General features: G+C 48.9%; 1 protein-coding gene across 25 annotated transcripts in view; it reads right to left on the bottom strand.

The window, feature by feature from the left end:
* Window positions 1-13804, bottom strand: part of NFASC (neurofascin) — a 97297-nt gene extending 83493 nt beyond the window's left edge. For 6 of the 25 annotated variants that reach the window (XM_052814536.1, XM_052814540.1, XM_052814537.1 and 3 more), the window contains exon 1: window positions 13088-13345. The gene's annotated coding sequence lies outside the window, so the exon portion shown is untranslated. Of the gene's footprint in view, window positions 1-12845; window positions 12869-13087; window positions 13349-13708 lie in introns of those variants that run through there. The other 19 variants (XM_052814535.1, XM_052814528.1, XM_052814531.1 and 16 more) reach the window with 9 other exon arrangements.
* Between the last annotated feature and the right edge of the window lie 8166 nt (window positions 13805-21970).

Below are 21970 nucleotides of genomic sequence, written 5' to 3'. Positions count from 1 at the left end.
GCTACGCTTGAAAACCAGTGACCAGAGCAGATGGCTGTGGAAACCAGCATCACTCCCACCGTGCTGAGCAGCCGCCCGGGTGGCTCGGCCCACTCTGTCGCTGCAGAGGTAGAGGATGGGGCAGATCGGCCACGTCTGGAGGGAAGGCAACAGCAGTTGCTGCAAAAGGCTGGCTACAACGGCACGTTCCCACTGCCAGCCGTGCCGCTCGCCCCAGACCCTCTGCATTTCACACTGCCTTAAGGGCTTTCCATTGCAGAACTGGTCCTCCTGCAAGGACATCAGACTTAATAGTGCCCAGAGCCACGAAATCTTGCCAGGTGCCCTGAATTGCTAGGTCTGGTCTTGCCATTGTGCCCAGCCTGGTGAGGCCACAGCTTCTTCATTTCCCAGCGCAGGAGCAGAGCGGGTTTGGCTCTATCTGCACCTCTCTATGGGGCTGCAGTATCTCTGTGGCATCCCCTAGTGATGCCCCCAGGACCCCAGAGAGCGAGCCCTGCCAAACCTTTGCTGATAACCCTTGATCCTGACCTTTACAACACAGCGTACTCCCATGAGACAAACTGACGCATAGCACGCATTAGCACCATCATCCTCGCAGTACAAAAGCAGCCTGAGAGATCTGCTCTCCGCACGACTCCAGACAGCAGCAGGACACTGCCAGCACTGCAGTCTGAAAAATTTCGCATCATAGTGGATGCTGTCTGCTTAGTGATGGACAGCCCAGACAGTGCATTACAGAGGTGCGGAGAAAGAGAAGCAAAGCCTGGCAGGAGGTGATGGCCTCAGTTACACCACAGAAAGCAGTGGCAGGTGGTCAGGAGCAGGGGTGGTTGCCAGCAAAAATTCATCCCTGCTTGAAGATGAATGAAGTCACTGGGGATTAACTCAGTCCAATATCTCTATTGCTTTAAGTTGGGGACAGCACAAGCTGCAGGCCTGGGAGATAGGGAATAATGAGGATGAATAAAGGCTCCCCAGGGAAGATGAGCCACGTTCTCTTTTCAGGACCCTTGAAATCCCATTGATTGCTTACAGGCTTACACCGAGCAAGAAAAGTCCACTAGTTCTTCTTTCCCCCCAGAGAAGCCTGAAGAGGCTTTTAGAACTGGTCATGTTTCAGGGATAATTAGCTGCTGGGGAGGGGATGAGTTTTTTCATGGGGTGGAGGCCCACAAGTCAGCAGTGATGGCAGGGAAAATCCTGAGCTCCTCTTCCAGCTCAGGCTTGGTGCTTTATCAGGGACTAAACACGCCCAGGGCAACAGCTAGGAAACAACTCTAAGTTAGTATAAAGCTGTTTATTAAAGAAGATGCACTTCTTGTTCCTTGAAATGGCAGCATGCAAGAGTGAACATAGCACTGCCTTCTGCTTGATTAGCCCTGCAAACCTCCTGCACACTCACACAGAATGAGTTTGACAATTCTGCAAAGTTTCTGGCCAAAATAAACTAACCATATTTCTCTTCTGCCTTTGTCCCGAAGGAAACTGCAAAGGAAAAGCAGTTGGTTTCTTCTAGTATTTGTACTTGGTGCAATATCCAAGTATTGGTGTCCTGTTTGCTGCCCCTGTTTATGAAGGGAGGCAGGACTTCAGACAAGCTGTTTGCCCATAAAGACAGCAGGACGTTTTGCTATCATGCAGGATCGCTTCTCTTCCTCTTGCAAGCTTACAGACTGCCATAATTCAGAGTGAGAACAAAGTAGGAGGAAGGGGTAGGAATATAGTGTGAACAGGAATTCACATCCATGTCTAAAGGCAAATCACCTCTCCTGCCTCAGCTCCTCCCCAGGAGGAAAGATGCCTTTTATCTGCCTGATTAACACTTCAGGCTGTATTCTAAAAATGCTCCAGAAGTCCCAATTAACAGTTTACTGCATCTTTAACTTGCTCGTGAAACATTGCTGCTCTGCTGCCAGGATCCCAGCTGTAGCTGTATTCTCATTTCAACCATCTTCTCTAGCTTAGAAACTCGTCACAAAACCTCTGACCACATCCCACATACACCCCCCAGCTCCCATCCAGATGCCTGGCTGCGGGGCAGGACCCTCTGGGTCCTTTACACCCAAAAGGCACCCAAGAATGGGATTTGAGCACTGGCCACAGCCCAGATGTGCACAGAGATGCCAAGGATGTGGTCAGAGCAGCAGGACGAAGCCCACGCTATCATACCAGGAGACTTCAGGTCCACGCTGCTCCATCCAGCAACGGTGGTCCCTGCTGTTCCCTCCCTCCCTCCACGGGAGCCACAGTTGCCAGCACGGGACTATAATTAGCCACGAGCACACGCTGATGGCAACCCAACTCCAAAAGCCTTTCTTTTGCCCTCTAGAGCCCAGTGCTGAAGGCAGCTATGGATTTGTCACAGATTGTGATTCAGAAATAGAAAGCTGGTGGCACACATCGCTCTGAGCGGCGCGGGGTCCCTCGGCACCGGGACAATTAGGATTTGAGTCAGGTGTCAGATTCACTTGCCCGAGACCAGGACTGTGTTTTCTCTAAGGCACGTCCCCCTCCGCAGCCTCTCCCACCACAGGCGCGTGGGGAAAGGCTTGCCGCAGCCCGGGCTGAACCCAAACACTCGCACCAACCCCACGTGGCGTGTGGCCAACGCTGCCCACCCCATTGCGGGAGGTAATTGCACTGCGGGGCTCCATCTGCCTTCCCACATCTCAGCATCTGTTCAGAATCAATATGAGGAGCATCGCCAGCGCAGCTCAACAAACCCCTTTTTACTGGACAATAGGCAGCGTCAGGCAGAGACTGCATTTCCATTGTAGAGAAGCGTTTTTTTTTGCTTTCTGGCATGTAACTTCCATGGCTGTGCACGTACCGCATCCCTGCTGTTTGCCTGCACTATTTTATTTAGCAAGAGCTCCTTCTGATTGAGAATCAGGATTTATTGCAAATTGATTGACATATGTTGACTTGAACGAGGCAAAGGCAGTGATTTAATGCATTCAACAGCCCACAGAATAAATATTTGGTGCTCACCCAGGGCCTCAAGTTTTCTTGACATGAGGAGAAAACACTTACCAGTCCCCGCAACATGGACAGTCTTCCTTATCTACCTATGGGGAAACTGAGGCAGGGTCACAGCCTCCTGGTAGCAGAGCTGGAATTAGAATAAGGACTTCTGGTTTTGTCCTACAGAATATTTTCAATAACTTTTTAGCTGCATTTTAGGGAACAATCTCGCAGTAACAAACAGAGGATGGAACTGGGCCTTGAAATGCGGAGAAAGCAAAGTAAAAACTTTGAAAAATTCTCTCTTCAGTTGTTTTTATCTTCAAGACTGCGACCACAAGAAGGTTAAACCAGGCACCTGCGGTTGGCTCAGCACTCTCACCCTGCAGCCCCATCACTCTGCACAGGACTGCTCCATCAATAGGAGTCACGAGGCAAAATCCTCCCCAACACCGAGCTGGAGAGGATGGGTCTCACAGGGCATCGCTGCTGGGGATGACTGGGAGGTTGGGAAGGGGCACAAATACCCAGTGACCCTGGCCTCCGTGCTGAGGCCCAGCAGCTACGAGGGTTTCCAGAACACCAGAGGCCAGCTCGAGTCTCTCTTGGAGGTCTGAGCGTGGAGCTGGGACTTGTGCTTTATAACCAACCCCTTTCCCTCCTGTGTCGTGCTGCTCCACAGCCGTGCTGTTTGTCACTGTAGTAAAGCGGGGAGCAGTGCACAGAGGAGGTCTGATTTTTGAGGGATTAAGAGGAACTGAAAGTTTTGCTGCTCGCCTGCCTGTTGGTTGATCCACCTCGTCCCTCGGCCAGGCTGTGTCTGGAGCCCGGCTCTCGTACGCCCACAGCCAGCTGCGGGGCAGGGAGGGCAGCCCTCGTCCCCGACAAGCCACCCCCGGTGTGACTACACACATTAATGCAAAGCACTTTCCATCCTCCAAGCCTTAAGTAGGTAGCATTAGCTCCGCGGATGCTCTCTGCCACCACAGGCAGTCCAAAGCCATCCTTAAGTCAAGTCATACCACCCCTGCCTAAGCATGTCAGGGATTAGACACTGAAAAGTTCATTAGTGCCATTTCCCTACTTATCACAGACTAAGGCAGGCGCAGGGGGGGCCGGCGCTGGCGTTACTCGCTGGTCAGCTGCGAGGCCACCATCCCTGGCTACGCTGAATGGAAGTGACACGCTGCTGCTCACTATATGCTGCTCTGACGCATGGCCGGAGCCGACACCGTGTATGTGCTGTCTGCTTCGAACGGGAGGGTGATGCTAATCTCTGCCCATGATACAGCCATGCTGGTCAGTGCAGGTTAAACACCCTCCCATGACAGCAACCTGCTGCGCAGTTTCTTACAGCGCTTCCACTGATGGAAACTAGAAACACGGCGAAGCTAGCTCCCTGGCATGGGGAGGCTGTCGAGGGGCTGGGAAGGTGGTTCCTCACCCTCCCTGGAGGGATCGTGGAGCTGCAATGTCCCCGTGCTCCTTTCCTAACTCCTGCCTGCAGTCACACATCAGCCTTCTCCACAGAAGCTGAGTTTTGGCTGCTCACGTACCCTCACGTCTGGGGTGATATCCTGCACTCACAGACCAAAAACTTATGGGGAACTTCAGAGTTTCTCCTTTCCTTCTTATCCACTCATTCTGCTGGAGGGGGTTTTCTCCAAAGGGTTCCTGCCTGGCTGGTTCAATCCTGGTATATGACAGTGCTCCAACAAAGCAGCTCAAAATACTTCATCATCATTTACCTTAAATTAATGTAGTTTTAAAAGCACATGCTGTTAATCGGAGGACTAGCAGTGGAGCACAGAACTTTTCACCCATCTACCAGCAGCAGAGTCAGCAAGTCACAAATATGACACAATTTTCTTCCCATCCAAGGAATCTCTGGTTGTCCACACGTTTGCCAGCTCCCACCTTGACATCAGCAAACAGAAGCCTACCTCATAAAGCACACATAACAGCTGTTCCTATAGAGCCATCTCCATCGATCGCACCCAGATCCAGCTAGCCAACTAGGGTGTGGAGCCCAGGGCAGTTGCACAGACATGACACATTGTGATAATATCTTATCGCTTGCAGCAAGAAGAAAGTGCCTGCAAGACTTTCTCAGGCAGCTGATGTACTGCAAGCCCTTGCAAGCTGCAGGACAGTCTCCTATTGTTTGTGGTGTTATTTTTTCTACTCCTGCAAAGACTTTTTTATATTTAATCTTTTAAAATGTAACCCAATGGACTAATATCATGTTCTAGCAAGTGAGACCACATCTAAGGTGAAGCAAATCAGGAGCTGGGCTAGCAGAGATTTCTGAGGACGAGGAAGGAAATGATCCTTCCATGGTGCCAGGAGAGGGAAATGCCATTTAAAACCAGACACTGCTCTAGCAAAGCCCAGATTGAATGAAGACTAAATAAGAGCTGACAAGCTGACATTTGAAAATGCAATTAGCTGCCTTATAGAGCCACCCTGTTATCTTATTGTTAATTATATGTTTGCTCAGTCTAAGAGGCAATACACTTATTTAAAATTCATTCTTGGGCTCTCCTGCTTTGACTAGTCCCTTCAACCAAGAATTCCTGTCCTTCCCCATCACCCCAGCCCTACTTCACAGAGTTACGGTGAGTTTGATTTCCACAAAAGGACCATGCTATTGTGTATTATATAACTGCCATTATAAATCTGCTCTTGAGGAAACATCTAGAGCAACAAGTGAATTCCCAAGATAAGAGGTGCTTGGGAACAACTGGATGCCAATGAGAGTGCTGAGACTCGCTGCATTAATTTCCCATTTATGCAGTTCCAGGAAGGTGCCATCCCTCCCCAGAAGCGACAATTCCAGTCACCCCACTGAATTTAACTAACCTGTTTCTGCAGCACTTGATCCAAGCTCTGCAATCAGAGACGTATTTATTCTTATACAAGTCTCTAACTCCTCTCTTAATGGTGATAAAGTTGTCTTTTAAACATACAGAGCATGCGTCATGAACCCGGGCCATTTTATGGACATAAACATCATTCACCTTTGTTTGTCTTGCAAGGCAAGTTAGGGGGGAAAGAAGGAGCATTACAGCTGAGCAAACACAGTGATCTCCTGGGTAAAAAGCCAGCCAGGAACACTTAGAAATCACAGGCTCCCCAGTTCATCTCCTGGCACTCACAGGAATCAGTCCCACCTCCATTCCAAAACCAAGGCTCTCTAGAAAGGTTGGTCTATTTGGAGAGGAAGGTTAGAGTAGCAAGGCAGACAAGGAAACCAGAGTCCATGAAATATAACATTAGAGAGAAGCCCGCTACACTGGGCTCAAGCCAGATTAGCCTCACAGCTGTCACCATGGCCAGGAGAATTCAGACGAGGTCAACCAAAAATACATAGCCGTGGACTCAGCTGCTGATATTGCTGGAAAATAAAACCCTGTGGGCCTTGGCATCTGGATACCAGAGCTGTCAATAAGAGATGTCAGGCTGTGATATGTAACATAATATTTTGAAGGACACCTCTATTGTACACATATTTGTCTTCTACTAAGTGCAGCCCATGTATTTTGTATAAACTAATGAATGTATGAATTAACCCTAACTTCAGCTTCTCTGAGCATAAGGGAAGGAGCACTTAGTTTTCACAGAAAGTTCAGTCTTAAGATATTTTACATTAGAATCCAAATTTACTAGATATAGTGGAAGAAGGAAATAGGATTATCAATTTATTAAGTAAGTTGATTTGATATGGTTTTCAAGAGGTTGTTCTCAGGGCACACTCATATACATAGCTTCACTGCAGAGGGCATCAAATCCTACCTAGCTACTCTCTTTTGAATTTGCAATGGGAGAAGTAAAAATAAGCCAAGATTTAAGTCCCCAGACGTGCTTGCAAGACTTGCAATTCAACTACAGGCAGACTGCTCAAAATGACAGTGCCAAAACATGGTCTGGGACATGCCAGATGTATCATGAAAGGAGGGCTGGCCTGAGAGGAGCTTCAGGGGTCCCATGCATGCTGTCACATGTGCATGGCTACAAAGCCTCAGTTCTCTCATTCCCCCCTCCCTCCCACTTGTCTGCACACATCTGTGAACACGTCACAGGGATTCAAACAGAAACCAATGAGCTTGCAACAAGCAGGCTTTGTTGCTGGGTCCGGTAGGAATCTGAAAGCAAGATTTCACGAATCCTGACACCATTTAAGTGACAGCAAGAAAGAGAGCTTTTTCTATGCTCTTAACTCAATCAGGGTACAGCTCAGCATACAGATGTGTCTTTATCAACTGCAGAGCCATGCTGTGCTGTTAGGCATATTAGTAACTCTCACAGCTATCACAAACAGGGCTGTGTAATTAAACGTGAGGTGGCTGGTGGTACCATACCCTACTGTGGACCTGTTAAGAGCCTGTGGAACAAGATGCAGGCTGGCTCCAAGTACTAATCATCTAAATTGCTTGAGGAAGAGTGACATTTACCACCACTCACACACCAGAGCACGGGCAGCTCCTCATTAACTGAGCAGACTATGTGTAAAGCTTCCAGGAACAAGTCAAGAGTCAGGGCTGGTCTTCACCTTTTCACTTTGTTGGGTGAGAATGGAGTGCTGTAATTTCTTTCCCTCCCTCCTAGCCCCCAGGCTGTGTGAATATCCAATAAAAGCTGCTGTGAATATCCAATAAAAGCTGCTTCACAGTGATATGAGGATGGACAGTCAATCTTTGTACATGAGAAAAGGTTCTCAAAAGTGATGCAGAGAGCAAGTAGATTGTTTTGCTTCCTGCCTGTGAAAACCCTTAAGGTAATGGAATCACAAACCAATTCTGTTTGGAAGGGACCACAGCAGGTTAGCTAGTTCAGCCGTCAGCCGAAAGCAGGATCAGCTATGAGGTCAGACCAGGTTGTTCAGGGTTTTATCCAGATAGGTCTTTAAAACAGCCATCCAACAAGGGTGGAGACCACCCAGCCTCTCTGGGTAACCTATGTTACTGCTTGACAGCCACGCTGGAGGCGGGGTGTGGATTCCCCCCCCCCCCTTGCATCCTCTTATTTCAACCTATGCTTCTTCCCCCTTCTCCTTACCGAGGACAGAAGGAGCAACAGGGAGATCAACAGGGCAGGGACTAAGGCGGAGGGCCCGCAGAGCCCCCTCCCTCCATCCCTCCCCCGGGGCGGGGGTCCGGCGCCGCCGCGGCGATTCAGCACCCTGGAGAGCGGCCGGGGCGCCCCGCGGGACGGGACGGGACGGGACGGGACGCGACGCGACGCGACGCGACGGAGGAGGCTCAGGTCGGGTCTTTCTCCCACCCACGGACACTCATTTCCTTTTAATTCCCTGTTCCGTGGCGATTTTCATTCTTCCTGGCTAACCCCAGGTAAACCATCCTTTAAGCATCTTCCCTTGTTGAAATTTGGGGATGGGATGCTCTCTCAGGCTCACGCCATCATCTGTGGTTTTGTTTGCATCCTCAGTGTAAATATACATAAAGTCGTAGAATCATTTAGGTTGGAAAAGACCTTTGAGACCATCAAGCCCAACCGTAAACCTAACACTGCCAAGTCCATCACTAACACATGTCCCCGAGTCTTACGTGGAATGAAAAATCTTTAAAAAGCCAGAAGCATACGTGCTACTTTTGCACCCAACATATGCAGGACACCAAACAAATTAAACAGAGAGCCTGAATGCTTGTTCAAGAGCACTGATCTCTGAGTAACCCCTAGAACACAGAAGCCACTTTTCCTCCTCAAGGAGTGACTACTTAATACAAATGAAAAACATGAGCAACAGGTCAGTGCCTTAGATGTTCTCCTCAATTTTAGAGGCACTGCATTTTCTTTTAACTTGGAGCTTCTTGAGGTTAATGGGATAACTAGGAAAAGTAAACATTTCATAGCAGAAAGGGGATTTCACTACAATTTCTGCAGATTCAGGGAGAGTCCTATCCACCTCACAGCTCAGACTGCAGTTGCCAGCCCTGCCCATGTGTGCCAGGGCATTTCGAGAGGCATATAGTATGCAGGCTGACAGTGAGACAGTATCATGCTTGCTGTGACTTAGAAAGTCCGTAGGAACCCATCAGTCCCTATGCTGGAAGATAGCAAAATCTACTGTCAAGGAGGCAGAAAGGAGTAGAAAACCTGCCAGGAATTCAAATGAACCTCCAGGTTCACCTTGCACCAACCCTCTGGGTTATGCTCCCTTTAACTAGCCATCTGTAAGGATCAATGTTTGCTTCCAAAGGTGGGAAAGCAGCATCTAGGACAGCCCATGCTAGGTATTTATCAGCTATACCTACGTCATACTCTCAACTTGAGATTATTTGTTGCCTGTGACAAGGAACAGCAGCGCCCATTGGAGCAGGGCCTGGCAGGAGATGGGTCCACCCCAGACTGCACAGGCCTTCACATATGAAGTTGTCAAACCCTCTCAGATTCCACTGGAGTCACTGGGACTGGAAGGTGCTCAGTACCATGCTAGTTTGAACCTTGACTGTACAAAGCAGCCTCTTTCCAGTGCTGATGCTTCTCTGGCAGCCTCAGAAGCCAGCAGCCCTCAGTTTAGGCTTGAGTAGCAGAGGCAGAGTGATGCTAGCAAAGGATTTCTAGATGCTGCTTTTTGAAGGAGTCTCCATTCCCTGTTCCCAAGACCTGTACCTTGTCTTTTGTCCAGCTCTGCCTGCAGCCAGGGCAGGATGCTTTGCTCTCCTGTGCCCTTGGGCTGTTCTCTCCAAAGTGCATTCCTACAGAGAGAATAATAGGACCTGGTTATCACCAGCAGCAAGAGGATGGGATGAGATCGAAAGGGCTCTGAACTGAGAGAAGCTAAAGAGGCAAGGCAAAGACTTGTCCCTGCATAGCATCCTTGGGAACTTCTACCTGGTTTAGCCACACAAACCCATCTCTATTTGTTCAGTTGTTAATCCTTCTCCTCCTATCTCATTAACTAGGAATGGTGATCCCTATAAGCAGGGCTGAGGTCTAAATCCTCCTCTATTTTAATCCATGAAAACACAACACAGTTTCTTTCAGATCTGGATTGAAAAAAAAAGAAAAAAAAAAGGGGAGGGGGATTATTTAGCATAACAACAACTGGATCTCTAAAATTATGCAACAATTATCCTGGACAGCAAAGGTAAAAGAATGAAGGTACGACCTGCTTCAGCAGAAGAAAAAAAAAAAAAAAAAAAAGACAGAGCAGAAGTCATCCAACAACATAAGAATATGATTTTTGAAAGGAGTTACCCACAGGGCAGGGAGACAAGCTAGACCTCTCTGACAAGATTTGCTAGAGCTTTTCAAAAACTGTAACTGAATACGAGCCTTGGTTTCAGCTGCCTACTCAGTTTTAAGATACAAGGGAGTATTTTGGTAAAGGCAAACTAAACCCAAGGAACAATAAAGATTCAAAGGGGAAGTACCAGAGTTTAGGTTTCTTTCTTGGATTTTTAAAAGTCTCCTCCCAGGTTTTGTTTTTATTCAAATTCAGGTAAAAACTGATTTTCTATACATGACTCAGAGACATTCAATGTAAACAACTGTAATGGATTTAAATCCTCACAATTCAGCTGCATTCTTATTTCACTTAAACAAGCAGAGCTTTGCAACTGTGCAGAAACCAGGGGATTTCACATCTCCCTGAAGTCCTGTAACCGTACAAATGAAGGACCTCTGCCTTACCATTCAGGTTTAGCTACAAATAAGGTTAGGTGCTGATGAGATTCAAGAGTCTGATGCTGCACAGACAACTAAATTAAAACCCCATAAAAGTCAACACACACATGCTGCTTCTGTACAGAGAAGGAAGAAATTCAGCAACTCCTCTCAAAGGCTCACAAATAACCTCAGAACCACAGAAGTGTCCTGGGAATCTGGCTGTTTAATTTCCCCAGATTTCTTAAACAATCTCAAGTGCAAACCTTTTATTTGTGGGCTCCTCCTTATCAGAGCACACCAAGAACAAGATGGAGCCAATGCACTCTGAAGCTCTGAGTAACCTGTACAAGCCATCGCTCCGCCCAGGTAGGCTCCATTTCTCAAAACACTGATGTTTATCCAGACAGTATTTTGTTAGAGGACCCCCATAACTACCACGTTTCTGCTACATGGGGTTAAACAGACGACAGGAACGGGTAGAAGATTCAAGCCTGGCAAGGTACTTGGTACCTATGAATAATTCACCCAGCAAGCCTTCTCCCAAGGACAGTAGGTCACCCAACTAGGCCTGAAACAGAGCATTGGAAGTAAAAATCATTTCAGTGGAAAGTTAAACTACTTTAAAAGCCACCTATTTACCGTTTCCCATCATCCTGAACCAAGCACCAGCAAAGGTCCCTTCGCCTCCTGTCCACGTCCATTCTTCCTTTCCTTATGATCACAGGCAACACCAACAGCTGCCTTGGTCTGCATTTACAGCTTTTCATTTCTATTCCCACTCAGTCCCTGACACACAATATTGACACGTTACCATTCACATCCGATCTCAACACCTTCCCTGCTCACCACGCATGGGCTGCGCCCAGCACCTCACCCATGAGACTCTCAGTGCCCTCCTTCACAGGAGGGATACAACCATGCTAAGACCTACACACAGGGATCTCATGTGAGTAGCCTCCTCGCAGGGTCTCGGACAGCTGGCAGGGACACAGGTATGAAGAAGGAGACCTCATTTCTTGCTGTTATTATTAAAGATATTTGACCATCTTTGACGCTTGTGCACTGCAGAAAGCCTTTGCAGTGGCACTTTGCCAGCAGCAGCATCGATTTTATATACCAGACCCAAGAAGAGGAAGACAATTAGATCACAGCTAGGCAAATAATTCATTATGAATTAATACCATTTGAGAGCTTGGGATATTTTCCATTTAATCATTAGCTGGGAGAAGAGATGATTGGATTGACTGACTTAGTTTAAATCAGATCCCTAGCCACGGCCAAGGCAGCACAACTCGAGAAACACTGCGGCCTGCAGTAACCCCCAGTGAGACACCGAAGATGATATTGGAGCTTTGTTATTACGGTAGCCAGCACTACCACAGAGCTCTAGCTCAAGCAAGACAAAGCCAGTCCCCAGGTCTCAACCCCTGTAAACAAAGTCCATTTTCAAATTTAACAACTCGAGCCCATCCTCCGTCAGCTGAGAAGACCTCCATGCATTATTTATGTTGTACTTGCATTACAGCTACACAAAAAAGGAAAGTCAGCAAGGGCCCTGCCTGAAGCCGTTAAATAGAAAGAATGTGATGCTGAATTTGACCAGTTATCTTTCAAGGTAGGCCGTGCAAAGAAGTTTTCTGGAAACAAAGCAGTCGCGCTGACAATCAGTTTAACCGTCTGCCAAAGGGTAGACATTTTACAGAAATATGGCCAACAATAAAGCAGTCGGCATCTCAGTGAAAGTCACTGGATTCTTGCTTTTGTCCTCAGCATCTGATAGGAGCACCCCAGAAACACTGGCAGCACCACAGTATCCATCTTAAAACAGTCAGGTGTCTGGTCTGCATTTCGGTATTCCAGTTTTTCTGCAATATACACATCCCCCTGCCCCTTTACACTGCCTCTCTCTCAAAAAGCAGACAGAAACATCCCCGTTTGACTTTCAGAAGTGCTCCATAGCCCACATGCTATTCCAAGGACCTGACCTTGAAAAAGAATCTCAAAGACAGTATTCAAAAGGAAAAAGAAAAACCTATCCAAGCAGCAAGCCCCACAAGCCTTTCCCAGTTCTAGAAGGGACAGGATTTTCTAGAGAAAACCTCCCTTGACCCCCCCATAGCCCCCCACAGTACCGTGCCCAGAGGCCTCAGCAAGATGCAAGCATGCATCTTCCCAGTGCCCTGTCCTCCAAGGAGCCACTAAGGCCACGGAAGAAGATACCACTCTGTGCTCAAGCCAAACAGTACCTCTTCTAGGCCCACAGGACTCCCACCTCAGACACAGCCACGCACATGTAGCAGAGTTTCCTTCAGTCTCTGCAACCCATTTCTGAGCATTTGCCGGAGATAGGGAACAGCTGAACCGCCCGTACAGCCAGGAGTACAAATGATTCAGCACTTTCCCCACCTCCAGAAGCCTGATCGATAGCAGCGAGCTGCTCTGCAGGCACAGCCAGAGCATGCAGATTAAAAATACGGCAGTCACTAACCGCTGCTCTCCGGCGAGGCCTGGCTCCATCGAACGCAGCATCGCAACCCAGGCGTTTTCAAAGAGGCCTCGCTGACGAGGCCAGCGGATGTATTTTGCCAGCCCAGGATGTTTCAGAGGGGGAACACGAATACACCCCCAAACACGAGAGGGAAGAAGGAGGGTGCAGCCTCCCCGCAGAGCGAACCTTCCTCCCCAGGAGCTCTCGGGGACCGAAACATGCCCTGTCACACAAAGGTCTCTACCCGGGCTGCGTTTCCCTTCCTGCCCCCTGTCCCCCCCAGACTGACACATCAGGATTTTATCACACGCATAGACACGATGTCATGACGTAAGACCAAAAATCCCGTCACATGCCCGAGCCCGGTACCCAAGCTCCCTCCACATGCAGCTCCGGCCCGGAGAGAGGAAAAAAATAAGGGGGTGGGGGGGGTGAACCCCGCATGCAGTGGGGTCCCAAACCCGCGATAAGGGTGCAGGGACCGATCCCCCCCCACCCACAGCCGTGCCCCGGGGCTGCCGCGGCCAGACCGACCCGAGCATCCCCCCACCCCGGGGGCCACCCACAGCCCAGTAACCCCCCCCACACCACCCTTAACCCCCCCCCCACACCCCCGCTGACCTGCTCCGGGAGCGCCGGGGCTCACCGCAGCCGGGGCTCAGCCGCGCCGCACTGCGCGCTCCCGGGCGCGGCCGCGCCGCACTGCGCGCTCCCGAGGCGGGCGGGCGAAAGAAGGAGGGAGGGAGGCAGGGAGGAAGGCAGGGTCTGGAGGGAAAGGGGGGGGGGTAGAAGGGAGGGGGAGGGATTCATTAGCGGTGCCGTTAATTAGCAGCTGCAGCCCCTTAGCGCGCTGCCGGCCGGCACCGGCTCTGCCCCCCCTCCCCCGGCTGAGCGGCCCCCAAAAGTTCCCGCAGGCACTAAAAGCACAAACCGGGGTTACAAACCACGCGGGTCCCAGACTTTAAAGCCAATCTCCAGATTTTTCGGGCAGGAAAGGACAAGGCTTTCCGGAGCGCTGGGAGTCACCCAGATGAAGGGCTGCGGAGGAGCCCCGGGTTACAGTCACTTCGCTGACCCCCCCCCCCCCCTCCCCGAGCAGCGGGATCGCCCTTGGGGGGGGTCTTTGCCACGCAGGGGGCTGCTGGAGAGGAGCAGAAGTATCACAGCTTGGCTCTGGGTAAGATGTCAGCTGGTGGCTATCTGCAATCGGGCTCTCTCCCCCGCCGAGTGACCCAGCAGAGGCTTCTGTTAACATCGCAGCCCAGACATCTCTTCAGTGACTTGGTTATCAGAAATGTCAGTTTAATTAAAGCCTCCCCCATCTAGGAAACACTCGCAGTGAGATGTGCCACTTCCCTGGCCGTACATTTTATTACATTACAAATATTCTGCTGAGGTTGTGAAACTTAAACTAATATAGACACTTCCTCTAGAAGCAACACACTGATCCTTATTGATTTAGCATATCTTCTAGACAACGTATATTGAACATGCTGATTCACATCATATATTCAAGCCCTTTAGAGGGTTAGCACAAAAAGTACCAAGGTCCCTGGCTTGGCCCAAGAGATACATTTGCATTTACGTGTGTCACCATCCCATGAAAGCCATTGAAGAATTCACGTGTCAGAAGTTAGATGTGTGTCCTGCAGGGTCTGCTGGACCACCAGAGAAAAGAACCTTCCTCGGGGGATCTGGAAAAGAAGCTGTAGACTGCAATTTTACTATTGAGTAGTAGATGCAGTAACAAAACCAGGTTCAGAGAGCAGGTGCTGCAGGACAGCAACAGCCCAGCTGCTATAAATGAAGGAAGATAAATCAATTAAGAATAGCTGAGGCAGCGCAGAACCCAGTGCTGAACAGAGCTCCAGCCACCCATCCCCAAGTGCCAGGGTGCTGGTGAAAGCAGAGGCAAAAGTCAAACCATACACGGGAGCAAAGAGGGATCAGCAGCAAAGTACAAAGAAACCAGGCGCCTAAAGCTGGGGACCTTTTACTATTGATGTCACTGAGGCACAGGCTTTCCTCCCTTACCCTGGAGGTGCTCAGCACACCTTTGGAAACATTAGACTTCATCAGGCTTTGCCATTTCTGCAGGGATCCCCTTGTACAGCTAGATTTAGGGCAGGAGTAGGTAGAGTCACTCAAGAGCCCGCTCTTAAACAGTGTTGAGTGCTCCTCCGTGATGCTGATTACCATTAACTTCAGAGGGATCCGAGGGCACACTGTGCTTCATGAGCTGCTCAGTACCTTGCAAAATTCACTTCTAATCCTTGTTCCTGCAAGCATCTATCCCTTCTCTCCTGTTAGTGGTGTTGGTTGCAAAACAGCCTGCTGTGAAGGAACTGAAATATCCCTTCTTGCTTTTGGAAGTCTCTTTGCAGAGAATCCCATCTGGAGGAGGACACTGCCTACCCGCATCACACAAATACTGATTTGCAACATACAGTGCTGATCTGTTTGTGCTATGAACAAAAATCTGCTTACTCTTCTTTGTAGCTACCTCTGCGAGATGTACTGGAAGAAATGGCGAGCAGAGCTCCGATGCTTGGAGACCATTCAAGCGTGTGTACGTGGGGGAAATGAAGCTGAGACATGCTTCCTATCCTGCATCTCTATCTAGGGATAACCAAATCTAGTGCAGCGAGGATCAGAACGGTCAAGAGAAATAGTTTGTTGCAAACCATTGGCAACTTGAGATGAAGCATGTATGTGCAATAGAAATTGCACCCTGTACTTGCAAGATACATTTGTGAGTTAACCATTAAAATTAGCATGAAGCTAGGCCCAGGTGCTTGGTGTTTCCCAGCAAGCATGCGGTTGAACTAGGAGGACATCCCATACCAACAGAGACACATATGTGCATTGGTTATTGAGCCAGACCTTCCTGCAGGGCAGAGCCCAGTCATGGGAGGTGAGGGGCTGACTCCTGACACAGCAGTGGTGTGCTCCCTCCTTGGCTCTGATTCCTCGCCAGATCTGCTCTGGATATTTGTCCTCACTCAAGAGCTCATACAGGGTCTCCTCCTTTGCTTTCTCCCTAGAGATCCACTGCAATCAAATTAACATGGTTAACCAGGGAATGGGCAATGAGGAAAAATTAGATGAGTTCCTCTCCTCCAACCAATCTCTTTGAAGAAAGTATTGATTAGCCTTAAAGCATTTGCACTTGGAAAGATGGATTCATGGGCACACTGCTATGACACTCAAGCCTTTCAGGAAAAGCTAGTGATGGATGCACATCCCAGGCACTTTTTTTTAATGGACCAGCAGCTTCACTTGCCCCTAGGATATAAATCATTGTGCCGTTACAGCCAGCCTGTGCTTCTCTAGTTGAGAGCACAGGACACGAAGCCCTTCCCATCCGCAGCTACCAGAGAACTGGCAGAGGTGTCTTGCCTCATTAATGCACCTGCAGTTTTTTTCAGTATTGGTGCAGAGGATTTAAAACCTGGACTGGCATTTAAGTACACTCATCCTGTATTTGCTAAGCCACTCCAAGCGCGGAACGCAGTATAGACTTCTACTCCTTTGGAGCCAACAGTTTAAAAGGAAGAAGGCACCCTTCGCTTCATGAGCATCCAACTCCAGAGGCCTCGGACCCCACTTGCCAGCAATACCAGACCTCTACAACTGCAGAAGGATGCAAAAAACCTCCTATCGCTACCAACCCACCCATAAAGGCTGAGGTTGGTGGTGGATGCCCAGGACTGACCAGCCCGGCCCCGCCGTTCGTTATCCGGTGCTGCCATCTGCTGCTACAGCACAACCGTGTTTTCCTGCTAAGGGCGATTATTTTTAGCATGCATAAAACCCACAGGACACAAGGTCGTAGTACCGCCGTCAGGCGGCTGTTGGGAATCTCGTCCAGCGCTCGCCTGTAAATCTCAGCGGACTGGGAAAGTCTGCAGGTGGTTTGCAGCAAACTGGGAGAGCAAGCTTTCTCTGTGTGCGTATTGCAGGCACAGAAGCAAAGGAAAAGAATTGCAGTTGGCTAGGTGAGTGCTCTGCACCCAAGACTAACTTGGTGTCAGGCGGGCATGCTCCAGCCTTCACTCCACAAAAGGTTTCCTTCAACTTTTAGATCTAGAAAAAAAAAAAAATCTTTATTTGCCTGCTTGTGACAATCGAGACTGCACCCACCCCAAAACAAAGGTGGGTGAAATCCTGAGATGTGCCATCAGGTAGGTGATAAAACACTGACATTTCTGTTCCTGAACCAGCAGGGACACCGGTTGAACTTGCCCTAAGAAGTTTTTGCAAAACAGCTTCCCAAAGCAGTTGTTTCCCTAAAAATTGCCCCTAATAACCCCCCTCTACCTGGGTCAAATTCCTCCGCACAGTTTGCAGCCCCAGGCTCGCCGCTCTGGACCTCGTCCGGGGATCCTGGCTGTGGGGAGCCTGCTTTGGGGGCCATGGGGTGCTGTCAGCCCAGAGAGGATCACCCCGACACTGGTACAACCAAGAGCAAAGCCTGCTGCAGACGACGGCAGGTAAGCAGCCACCCAGGCCATTGAGACCTCACTATTGCACAGCTCCAGGCATTCCTGGAGATTCCCGTGTCTAACACCAGCTTACCATGAAATATTAAGCAGCTCAATGTGAGCAAAGCTTTGCTCCGATACTGCTCTTTCCAGACAGATTTCACGATCACAGATACAAGAGTCCAGGCAGCTTTGCCCAGCATTTGCCCTCCCTTTTCCCTGGGAACATTACCTTTCGGGGCCAGGCAGGTTTGCATTGCATCCCCGTGCTCACCAGCCCTTGCCCTCTCAAGCCTCCTGTTTTGCGTGAGGGGATGGGAAGAAGATGAAAACAAAGATGATGTTTTCAAGGGAAAGCTGAATTATATCATTCCATTATAGCTCCTCAGGGTCCCAAGGAGGGGGGTGAAAAAAACCCAAACAAAACCCCAGTTCTTTACCTTTTTCCTGCACATCTCCATCTCTCTTTCTCATCACAGCCTGCAAGCTTTTCTACTGATTCGAGGGGCACTTATTTACTGCCAGAAGATTAGGAGCTTGCTCAGCTGGAAAAGGCTAGGCCAGCTTGCCTGTGCTTGTGTCACCTTGATTTCTAATACGAGTCAGCTGCTCATTATGCAGGAAGTCAGTAACATTGCCCCGTCATAAAACCTGAAGATTTCCAGCACTCTCCAGATGGCAAACTTAAAAGATTGTACTTCCTGAAACACCTTTCTGCATCATGTATCTTGTGCAGTATCCATCTTCTCTATTGCTTAATATGAAGAATAATGTAAATTGCTTTTGTTTTCTCCCATTTGATGAAGGAATTGTTAGTACAGAGCACATATACACAAGTATCTCTTAGCTCCTGCAGAAGTCAGGCTCTACCTGTTAGAGCCTGGGAGCCTTTCTTCAGCCTGAAGCGAATACCATGAACCTGTTCCATGTGCTACACCACTAGATTGCAGCAAAACACCAATTTCTGCTGCCAGCACCTTGCTGAACAGGAGAAAGGAGCAAACAGGACGGTGTGCAGCACTGGAACATCTTGCAACCACTCGAGCAAAAATCTGGGCGAGAAATCCTGCAGAAAGTGAGCCACAGCAAAGAAAACCACTGCTTTTAGGATGCACACAACCCACAGGAATATCTTGCCCACTTGGTGGGGCTGAAATCACATCCCATAGGTGCAGCAGTCAGCATCGTGCCAGCTTGCCCGAGGCTTTGCATTGCCACAGAGGTAAATGTGACAAGCCAGTTCCAGTGAAAGGGGACCATTGTTTTCTACTGATTTTGCACAAATATTTGGCAAACTTGAAAGCTGGCTGTGAATCCTAGAAGGAAAAGGTGACCTAGAAGAAACCAGTGACCTGACAAAGAAAATGTGTTCCCTAGAGCTGGAGGGACTGAGAAGCAGTGGTGGCTGTCACCAAACCACTCCTCTGTGGTTCTCTTTGGAGAGTGAAGTCAAGAGGACTGTTACATGCTAAGCACTCTTGAACTTCAACCCACCGAGTCCTTGAGCTGGGATCAATGTTTCAGAGCTGAACTTTAGGCTCTTAACTTGCATATGTTGGTCTCAGACTCCAGAGGTTTTCTCCCTTCTGTTGCTGTGTGCTTTTGACCCCAGCTCCGGCAGCCCGCACCAGTGCTCTGGGCAGGAGGGGATGTCTGCAGCCCCTCGGTTTGCAATTTTGTCACTGGGGGTGATCCAGGCAGCCTCCTACAGGAAAGCAGGAACAAAATGGGCTTCCTGTAGTTGCTAGAGCAGGCAGATGTAACTGAGCACATCCAAAGAGCAAACCCATTAGCTACCAAAGGCACCCTCCCCAGTGACGACTTTGACTATATATTAGTCAAGATCTGCTGCATTTCCACAGGAGCCCCAGAAGGACGTAGGACTTTCACCGCTATCACTAGCCTAGCAGATTTCTTACAATTACAGCAAATGATTTTACAGGGTTGTCTGGAAGGAAGACATTTAGATGAGCAAAGCATTCATTAATCATGAATAATTAATAATTAACAATTATTATTTAAAATACCAGGGCAGGAAAAATCCCGGTGTGGATATTTTTGATTTGTAAATGCCAAGCTTTTAATTAAAAGAGAGGGAACATAATCATCAGTCAACTGTTTTTAACAACTAGCATTCCGGGTTTTGGCTGCTAGATGCCCTAGACAGAAAAGGGCAGCGGCTTTGCTGGAGCAGCGAGAAGTTTCAGGTTTGAAGGATGTGCCCTGACAGAAACATCCAGTCCTGGGGCTGGGAGCCGTAAAGGATGTCTCAGCATTTGGGCCATCACTCAGATAACTGCTGCCTTGTTCCTAATGCTTTCCATGGGGCTTTAGTGCCAAGAGGGAAATGTCCAGCTGGTTGCACTGTGTCTGGCACATGTCAGTCCTAAAGCAATCTCTCTCCTGGGGATCGGTGGGAAACTCTGGGATTGTATAAACCGCAGATGAACTAAAAGGTCCAGAGAAGACAGCAGAAGCAAGGGACAACAGGGAAAGCCCAGGTTAAAAGTTGCACAAACAGTTAATTCCAGGAAAAGCAAGGAAGGAGGGAGGGAGGCATGGTAATTGCACTGGGTCATACAAAGTATTTGGCTTCCTTCTTTAAATGGCCATGTCTAAACAAAAAGAAAGCACATGGGACTTGATCAACACTCAGCAATGTTTTTGCTTGACTTGAAACGACCACTCTTGCTGAATATCCTATTTATATAAAAAAGAAAAGAAACCAGACAAACTTCCCCCAGCCCTCCTTAGCCAGGCAGCGAGCTGAAAAAGATCCCCCCTGCAGAAAGCCTTTGCTGCCAGGGAGGATGAATGCCCTTTCAGAGTCACCCCCTTTAAAAACCAAAGTCCTCACTGAACAACAGCAGGACGCCTGAAACTGCAGCAGCACAGAGCTGCCATGTCCCCGCATGAGCTCGTGGGGTGGGGAGAAGAACCCAAAGAAGACGGAGCAGGTCTTTACACGTACTTACACCCTCACGAGCTGGTGCAGTCTGTCCGGGACACAGGGATGCCTGCACCCTGCTTTGAGAGCTGTCTCACAGGTAGCACTCTCCTCCTAGGTGCTTCATGGGCTGCTCACCACAACATTTCAAACCCTGATGAATTTGTTAACACCTACCATTCATCAGCCCCGTAACATTAGCCCTATTCAATAGTCAAAGACCAAATTTTTATCCACACCATCAGTCTCTCTCCATCACCACTGATCTACCTCCAAGCTCTTCGTTATGCCCTGGTACAGACATTTCCCAGTCTTTCAAACAGCGTCCTTCAGGCAAGAGGCTAATAAAGCCAACCCTGAAGGTGCTCGACTTGTTCACCATTTTGTGTGACTGAAGGCAGCAGAGTGACACAGGCACACAGCTGCAGAGTTTGCACCAAAGCCTATATATAGGTTATTGGTTAATTAATCAATAGGCTTGATCCTTTTCAGACACTTACAGAAACCTGCCTAAGCAGAGCAATTAGTATTAGGTGGGTTTCTGGTACCTATATTCCCACTTAAATTATCCGTGATTGAGAAGCAGCTGCAGGCTGGTTCTCTTCAGCATGAAATAGCTTGTAAAAGAAAGGTCGCAGATCTATAATGCTTGTTTTGCAGGTGAACAGCAGCATCCTATACTGAAAGGTAATAGAGGTCTTTTGTACAAAGAATTCCCACCTGAAATCCTAGAAATCATATAAGTACACTGCATTAGCTACACATCATAAATATTGATGCTGTTGCTAAGGGGAAGGAGGGCTGGGTTCAATGTTAATGGACTGATGTTGGTATGCTGAAAACACTCCAGGGAGCAAAAGGGACAAAATACTGCTGTCAGAGAGAGCTGAGTGTGTCTCCTGTGGCTTTTGGGCAGGGCTCATATGGCTGGCCCTGGGAACGTGCATAGTTTGATACGTGCATTTGTCCCTTCTCATACTCCTCCTCCGAGTTTTGGGTTAATCGTGTGACCTTGTGAAAACAGCAGCTGGTTTTGCATCTGATCTGAGGTAGAGCACACACCATAGGCAGGGGCCGTGTGTCTTCACGCCCGGACCTTGTGTGTGCAGCACCGGCATCTGGCTTTGGATCCCCCCTCCCCGGGGAGGGAGGGATCTGCAATGTTTTGGGTGCACCAGGCAAAAGCTGCCTTCTGCATGGGTTGTTGCTGAAGGTATTTGATGAGCTTGTGCGTTTGCTTAAGGAGGATACAGCTCTTGCATTTTCATCGCTCGCTGGCACAGACAGTGCTGGAGAGTCTAGCAGGGTGCCGGTGGCTCTGGTGGAGAATAACACACTTCCCAGTGACCAGAGGCTGGACTGAGCATGGAGAGAAAGCATGGGGAGATGGCCAGAGCTAAGTACCATCCAGCCACAGGTGGGCTGATGGAGGAGGATGGTTTTGCAGAGGGC

This window comes from Harpia harpyja, chromosome 19 (genome assembly GCF_026419915.1).
Source record: "Harpia harpyja isolate bHarHar1 chromosome 19, bHarHar1 primary haplotype, whole genome shotgun sequence".
Taxonomy (NCBI): Eukaryota; Metazoa; Chordata; class Aves; order Accipitriformes; family Accipitridae; genus Harpia; species Harpia harpyja.
The sequence above is the reverse complement of the archived record's forward strand: the minus strand, read 5'-3'. Positions and strand labels throughout refer to the sequence as shown.